At 39.4% G+C, this 8,210-nt stretch overlaps 1 protein-coding gene across 1 annotated transcript in view; it reads left to right on the top strand.

Annotated features, from left to right (window-relative positions):
• Positions 1-2,062: 2,062 nt before the first annotated feature.
• Positions 2,063-8,210, top strand: part of Drgx (Dorsal root ganglia homeobox) — a 22,208-nt gene continuing 16,060 nt past the window's right edge. Inside the window, exon 1 of the mRNA XM_011303143.1 lies at positions 2,063-2,569. The gene's annotated coding sequence lies outside the window, so the exon portion shown is untranslated. The remainder of the gene's footprint in view (positions 2,570-8,210) is intronic.

Genomic DNA, 8,210 nt, shown 5'->3' with positions numbered 1-8,210 from the left:
GCAACATATTTTTCGTCCTCTGTTGGGGCTCATTAGATTAGTTCAAATTAATATAATTCATTACTCAGCAGCCAGCGATTTTTCTAACAGTTTTTCTAGCGTGAATTGAATTTACTTTCGTCATGTGGAGCGCAGCATTTTTGTTTGATGTGAAGTTGACTACAAGTAGAAACGTGACGTTATCTGTTTTCTCTGTGAGTAGCTCTGAGTTATTGGTTGTGGCGCTGATGTCAGTTTCAGAAATATACTAAAGGATTAAATAATTAATTAATAAAGCGTTATTAAATAAAAATGGGATGAAATAAAGAAATAGAAAAAATGGTGACACGTCCGCAGACTAAGACCGAAGATAAAAGAAAAAGAATAAATACGCAACAATATTATTTTACATCGAATTGATCACATCACCGACTTTTTCGTTTTATACCCACAAATCTCAACCATAACCTTTTGCGTGATCTCGATTCAATTAAAAAATTGAATCTCGTTTTTGACGAATCTGAACTAACCAACAGCTGAATCAGCTCATCTCCAGGATGAAATAACCACAAAGACAAATTAAATAGGCTTTTCTAAAAAAAAACAATTGTACATACACAGGCTCTCGTCGACGGCACCTAGAGAAGCGTGGCGCCCTGGTAATCCACTCAACACCTAACGCGATTATCCTCCCTGGTGCTCGCCATATTTCTCCATCTCCCTTTCTCTCACATTTCCAACCCCTAAAATCATCTCCTCCCTGGAGACTCAAGAAAGCAACACGCCAAATTCGTCCAATAATTAACCCGAAAAAATAAATCAATATCAATATAAAACAAATAATGGTAATTCACTACTAGTTTCCACCATTTTCAGATCCATTAATCTTTTCTAGTTGAGGTATAATCTGCAGTAAATAAACAGCCTTAGTGTCGGAACTGAGTAGCTATTAATGAATTTAATCTCTTTGAGTCATCTCACTTATTTTTTGTCGATGTTCATGTAGCTGTACGGCCACCCCAACTTCATTTTTCCTTCAAAAAGCAATGAATTTATAATTAGATAAACAATAGTGTGAGGTGTTTGCGATAATTTTTTTTAAATAAATAATTTTTTCGGCCAGTTCCAAGCCTCACCAGGACTCGGTATCCCACGGCTCGCTCGGACCTAATTGAGTTCGACTCAATTTTATCCTCTCCTTTATTTTTAATAATTATCAAAGTGAATAATAGCTCAGAAAAATTTGGAAATTAGATGGAGCAGCTATACGGAGAGAAATATTTAGTAAAAATTACGGAACTTTCAGTTCACTTACTGATTACGGAGTTGATTCGAAAAATTTAAGTGACGGTATCGTTATTTTTCACCGATAATTCAGATAAAAATTACGGAACACCGCAGAAAAATTCCGTGACTTTAGATAAAAATTACGTGACAGTCCCGTAAAATTTCCGACAACCACATTTCGCTCCAGAATTACGGAAAATATACGTAATTTTTATTGAATATTTCTCTCAGTGTATGCGCCCCAATTACCTAAATAATAATAAACAATAAACAAAATTTAAGACAAGAATTTCATAAACCGGCGATAATATTTTTCACCGGATGAAATCCAAGCTGGTAAAACCAAACTGGTAGCAATAGAGAATCACTTGTAGACCAGTAAACACAATTTACACCATCTCGTATCTGGTATATCGTCTGTTTCACTTTAATCAACGACATTTTCCTTGGGATCCATCCTGATACTCTCATCCCCTCGGTGGTATAACTGGGCTGGTGTATGTTTGTCGTCGTGTTATTTGCCCAATAAAACCACGTGGGGGAAACACCACCCCGGTTTCCGTGAAAGATGGTGGGACACCTCCCTCCCCTCTCTCCCTCAACACCCATGATATCACAGGTCGTGGGACGACGGGCGGGGAGGGGGGACGAGCGATAAGGGGGAGATTGCGAGAGAGGGGGGGGGGATAAAATGAAAATTGTGAACACGCCCATTGTTATCATACGCGCATGTCCAAGTAACGCCTACTGGAACGCACGCTTTCGGTGGGCAAACAGTTAGTGATCTCTTCTGATGTCACACGCTTTCGTGATCATTCACCAGCGATCACATCATTTAGAGGATCGTTCATGGGCAGTCGGCATTGCAATCTGATTTTTTTTCATACAATTTAATCATCGGATTCTGTGATTTAGTGATGATTGTTGAACATTTGTTGATGATGATTATCAATGATCCAGCGATTATCCTTGCGATCGATAAATTATCCTGGCATGACTGATCGAGTGATTTTTTTTTAATCAGTGAGACCTGCTTCTTCTTTTTTTTTTTTATTGAGTGATAGCGATATCACGTGATTGTTTATTGATTGATGTTGTAATTTGGAGGAACGGAAGTTACGTGTGTGGAGATTGTGGGGGGTTCCGCATTATTGCGGAGATTATTTATAAAGTGTTGTTCAGTCACGAGTCCAGGATTCTCACCTCCGGCGGTGGTGCTGTCTCGCCCGGGGGCACAGCCCCTCCTGCGAGCCCTACGACAGGACATTATCGCACGTCCACACACAGTCCACCACTGGTCAAGGTAAGATTCCTTGAAGATGACTCAATCAGTCGTGAACTCGTTGGACTGCAGTCCGTCCGACGGCGGGTGCAGCGTTGCCACCTCAGGACCCTAGAAAAATAAAAAAAAAATAACTAGATATAAAGGTCAATGGGGAATCCCCGCGAGGTATTCACGGGAATTCCGTGGGTTTTATATTTTAGAAATTTATGGTGACACGTGGAATGAGATATGTCGGGGATGGTAAGGAAATATACGGACAGATCTGAAATGTTCGACGGAAAATACTGAAGCGGACCGACGATGATGGGTATAAGGGTGTCTGTCAGGTCTAATTTTCGTCAGTTCTATCTACCCCAGCCTCGGTAGGAATCCCTGGAGGGACTCCAACGCCAGCTGTCTGCGGCTAAGCTTCTCTATCCAATGCGAAAAAGCTCGTCAAAAAGTTTCATGTAACCATCACAAGTTTTCCCGATTTTTTCCAACATGAGAATTAAATCATTTCAACTCATTCGAATAGGTTTTCCGTAATTAATCGCACGGTGATTTAATCATTGCCCCGTCCTCCATTGATTATCCTAAAAATTCAGAGCAATTAATTAACTGATGAATTTTAGCGGAAGCATTAATTTTGGTAAAAACGCATTTTAAATAATGAAATAGAATTTTGGCAGAAATAAATCGCAAGGAAAATTTGTATTGAAATATTTTGAGTCGTTTGTTTATAATAAATTTCATAATTTATTTAAGAGAGACAATAAAAAATAATTAATCGTTGCAATTGAAGTGAGAATATGAAGCACAGACTTGAAAATTACGGCATCAGAAATATTAAACTGATGAGATTAACCCTGTCGAAATAAAAAGTCAGTAAGTCATAACAATGAAGCGGTCGTTCATTAAATTCGGAGAATAAAAAAGCAAGAGTACAACATATCTCAGTGGCATACAAAGTGGAATATAATAATAAGCTGGCCAGTGTGCGGGTTGTCTGCCGTCCAATCCTGCCAAGTTAACCTCATTAATAAATTAATTAGATATTATTGTGTTGGCAGCCAGGGCGGCAGCTGCGGGCCACCGTATTGTCCGCCTTTCTCCCTCTTCTGGACACTTAACCACTACAAATAATTTCCTCATCATTTCACATACGACGATCTGATACATGCACATCGGATGATGGAAACTTGACGTTTTTGTCACTGAGTGTGAGAGTTATCTTCTCATACAGTTGTTGCTCCAACGTTGCCCGCAGATGATGCACGAATATAAGAAATAAAACAGGGTCGGGACCCAATGATGTCACTCTCCACCGGGTTTCATTCAATAATTTATCATCAATTATTGTCAGAGTTTACTCAACAATTTATATCAGTTCGGTAATAATCATGGGAGAAATTACTGATAAATAATTGGTGACGATTTAATGATGGATTTTGCAAAATTTTATCAACTCGATCAACTCATACTAGAATGGACAAGTTACTGATAATGATAAAAAAGGCACATGCAGGCATTATCATGGCCGTGTGTATGGCATTAAGCCGTAGGGGGACCAAGATTAGGATGTCGGCCATTACCGCGCGTCACTGACCGTTTATTTTCCGCCGCTATAACCGACGGTGTGGACCGACTTCCTCTAGACGTACATAAAATCGCTATGTACACGCACGAAGGATGTAAATAGCAAAAAATAAAAATCATCTATCACGATTTTATTCGTGAATGAGAGAGAGTCGGTCGATGTAACTGGATAGCAGTGAATTTTCATGCCTACATGGGTATCAGATGTGTTGATGACTGATGATGATGAGGATCAATTTGACAGATTGGTGCTAAATAAAATGGCTGCTTAAACACTTATTGTTGATAACCTGTCTCTCTCTGATGGAGTGCCACGAGCCATTTTCTTGCCCTCTTCTGTTGGTTGATGTACTTATATTCAATAAGTTATAGTAACTAGATTGAAGCATGCTTCATCGTGAGGAAACGATTGTCCAATGTCTGCGCAATGAATTTGAACTTTATCGAATGATATTAATTGACTGTCTATTTTCATTAATTTATTTTGCTGGCGCGTAATAACGCCAATAACTGAGATGCAGATACACGAGTGAAAAGGAGTAACCTTGGTGTGAGCTTACATCAAGCCTGCTGCAGGGTTGTCGCAGGGCTGATGTAGGGTTGCCACAGGGTTGCCCCAAGCCTGCAGCAACATTGACGCCTCAGGTTTTTCGCATTGAAAAAAATGATATTAACCCGTCAGTAGATTGTCGACAATATTTTTATATAATGCATCGAAGGGATTCAGCACGTTCACGTGCGCCTCCATAAATAATTGACGGTGTCACAAATGAATTTGACGATGAGCCCCAAGCCGAGTACTGCACAATCCCAATCGTCCGTTTTTTCCCAACGCAACAAATGTACAGAGGACGCACCATCGGTACCGCTATCCCATGTAGTTAAACGCAATCCGTTCAACTCTTGCACCAGATACTCGTTGATGTTGTCATTTATTTACAGATCCATTCAGCTCCCTCTCACGATTTCACTGCGCTCTGTTAACAGGCCGGGTGAATACGTGGATTTGCAAACCACATTAACTCCCATTTTCCCCCTTGTGGCACTATAGATCGGCCGATTCGACAACGAAAATAAAAAAAAAAAAGAAAAAAAAAATTCACCACGAATATTGAATTGAATACCCTCAATATCCGGTAATGGGAAGTCACACTGATTTTTTGTGTTAATATCCAGTGACAACCCCCTGTAACACCCACCCTCCCCCTCCCCACCCAACCCCACAACCCCTTTGCAAGTGCTCTGTAATTAATTTTCATAATTAACATCGGCAGCAGTTTAGGCTGTCGAATAATTTTTGTAAATATCAACAATTTTTCAATGAACAATTTTTCTTTCGTAAAATAATCGACTGAATATAAAACGAAACGCCCCATGAAAAATGTGAAAGCACATATACTCTCCACTCCCCCTCATTTTATTCACTTTTCTCCATTTTATCTCTCTTACCCTAGCCTCTCCTGTTTTTACGCCTTTCTACTTTTTTCAAGATTTATTCTCAGGCGAGGGCATCCACGTTAAATCGCTTTTTCCGGGTGAAATTTACGACCGGGCAATAACACACCCAGCGCCCTCTTCGAAGCCACGGGGGGTTATGTTTGTTCTATGTATCGAACACCATCATACATAGCTGTCCGGATAAAAATCAAGCGAGAATTCACAGCTTCTAATACAACTTCCCGGTAAATGGACAACTATTGACCACTGAGGTCATTCTCAGCACGTCCACTGCAGCATCAGTGATCTCCACCATCTTGGATGGCCGAGTGTTTGTCAGTGTTGGCTTCAATCATCACAGACAATTCAATCGTTTCTCTTTGATCCCCTCATCATTACCATCATCTAGAATTTCTCGCCTAGTCCACCGAGAAAGAAAATTATTTCCGCCAAATATCCATTTACCCAAGAGAATTATTCGCGTCTCGACTGTCATATTACTCCAGTCGAGTCACCTACAGACCATCCTGATCATGTTTTCATCATCATGATCATGCTGCTCTCGAGGATGATCATGCTGGATACTACCTCGTCTAGACTCCCCTGATGTTTATTCATTTCGAATATTTTAATCTGAAAAATTTCCAACATTTTTCAAATCTCTCTAATTACGGAGATAATTCATTTGAATCTGTAATTGACAGGATCATCTTCGAGAGGGATATAATTGTCGCAATTGAAAACTAATGGAGATCCCTCGGAAGAGATTCGACTGGGGGGAAACGGTAATAAACGATTAAATACATCTCTCGAGTAAACGGACATTTGGCAAAAATATATTTTAATCAGTGTATAACGCCCTAACCTTCAACTTCAATGATAATTGTTATTAACATAATTATCCCCTTCTGATGACGAATCTGCAATAAAAAAATAGTAGTAAAGATATATCCGAGGAGATATTCACGTACATTCATCGCTGAAGACTCCAAAAGACAGGACAACCTCAGCCGACAGGTCTTTGTGCTCTTTCCATCAATTCATCTGATTGTTGTTGATCAATCACTAATCCCCAATTTGAAATCGGGACCTCCTCGACGTCCTCACCCATCGCAGCAGATTCGTCCCAATGAAATCTGGTCTGACAGATCTAAAATACATATTCACGGACTTAGCAAAAAAAATAATAATGGCGTACCGCCTAGAGTCTCCTGTGCGCAGAATCGTTGTCTAGAGGGCGCGACATATTGAACCAAATTGGTGCATATCAAACAGGAAGCAAATTGGAATATATACCGTAAGTCCCTGAAGCGATTCTGTTGGAAATAGGTAGCCCGAGGGCTAGACCACGACGATCGTAAAACCCCTAAACCGCATCCACTGTTCCTACCCCAATTTACCCCCTTCAACTTCTCAATCCCGACATCTTGCATTCGTCAACTAAATTTGTCAGACATCAGTCGTTCCAACAATTGGAAATAACCTAATGATCATCACTATTTCAATTTCTAGCTCTGGAATGAGTTTATCATCTATCCAACTTAGCAAATTTTGGATATTTATGCATATCTGACAGAATTTGGCAGCTCAGGGCGTATGAAAATAAACCAGTTCATTTCGGGAAGCTGCAAGATTCATTACAACTATGGAAAATCGAGGATTATCGTGGATAACGCGGTGGAAAGGTGAACTTATTATGGATGGATCGTTTATTTATGAAAACACTGATAACCAGAAGCGATACGCTAAGATTTCTCCCAATAAAATCGTCAGATCTTCATGATTAAATCCCATTATCAATTTCCCATTGTGTTCTACCTACAGGCTATTTGCTCCATCAGTCTTAAAAATCTATAATTCATATATCCTTTTATTTATTTATTTCGCCTCAACTCAAATAATTGAGTTATCAACAATTAAATGCGCCATTTATTTAACAACATTATATAAAATATATTATATATTATCTTATATTATTTAAATATATAGTGGAGAAATAGCTGATGCAAAAATGTCTGAATGTCAGTGGAAAATCTGAAAGTTGAGATTTTTGTTTAGAGTTATGTTAAAATATATTTTTTTCAGTGGGCAGATCTCGATCGTTGTGAAAATTCTTCAGATCCATATGTCCGATGTACCCGGAGAATCAATATGATCTCTCTCTTTCTCTCTCTCTCTCTCTCTCTCTAATTTATCTCGCTCTGTACACGACCAATTGAGCTTGTTTAATCTGTGCCCCGAGCCACGCAGTTACGTATTGCATCCACACCACTACACACACTTACCAATGTGAAAAGGGAAGCCAAGTAATTCGTCCATACGTACATTGATCCGCATGAATTTGTAACAATCACAAAGGCAAAAGCCCCATGGTTATGGTGGTAGTTTAACAAGTGGGAAACTACATGCCTCACGCCCGTGATCCATTCTTGATCGATCACACGTTTTAGGCTTCACCAAACAAATTCATGCAATTTAATTAATAAATTGAGGGATTAATTGAATCGATGCAATGGTTAACATCATTGTGTGGAACTGTCTGATGCAGTAGAAGCGACTACGATTTTCAATGGAACTCAATTAATTGAGGGGATTCTCTTGATGTTGGGAATCACAAGATATTTTTCTTCTCTGTTTTCATTTT

This window comes from Fopius arisanus, unplaced genomic scaffold (assembly GCF_000806365.1).
Source record: "Fopius arisanus strain USDA-PBARC FA_bdor unplaced genomic scaffold, ASM80636v1 scaffold00031, whole genome shotgun sequence".
NCBI classification, from domain to species: domain Eukaryota; kingdom Metazoa; phylum Arthropoda; class Insecta; order Hymenoptera; family Braconidae; genus Fopius; species Fopius arisanus.
This window is presented reverse-complemented; position numbering and strand designations above follow the sequence as displayed.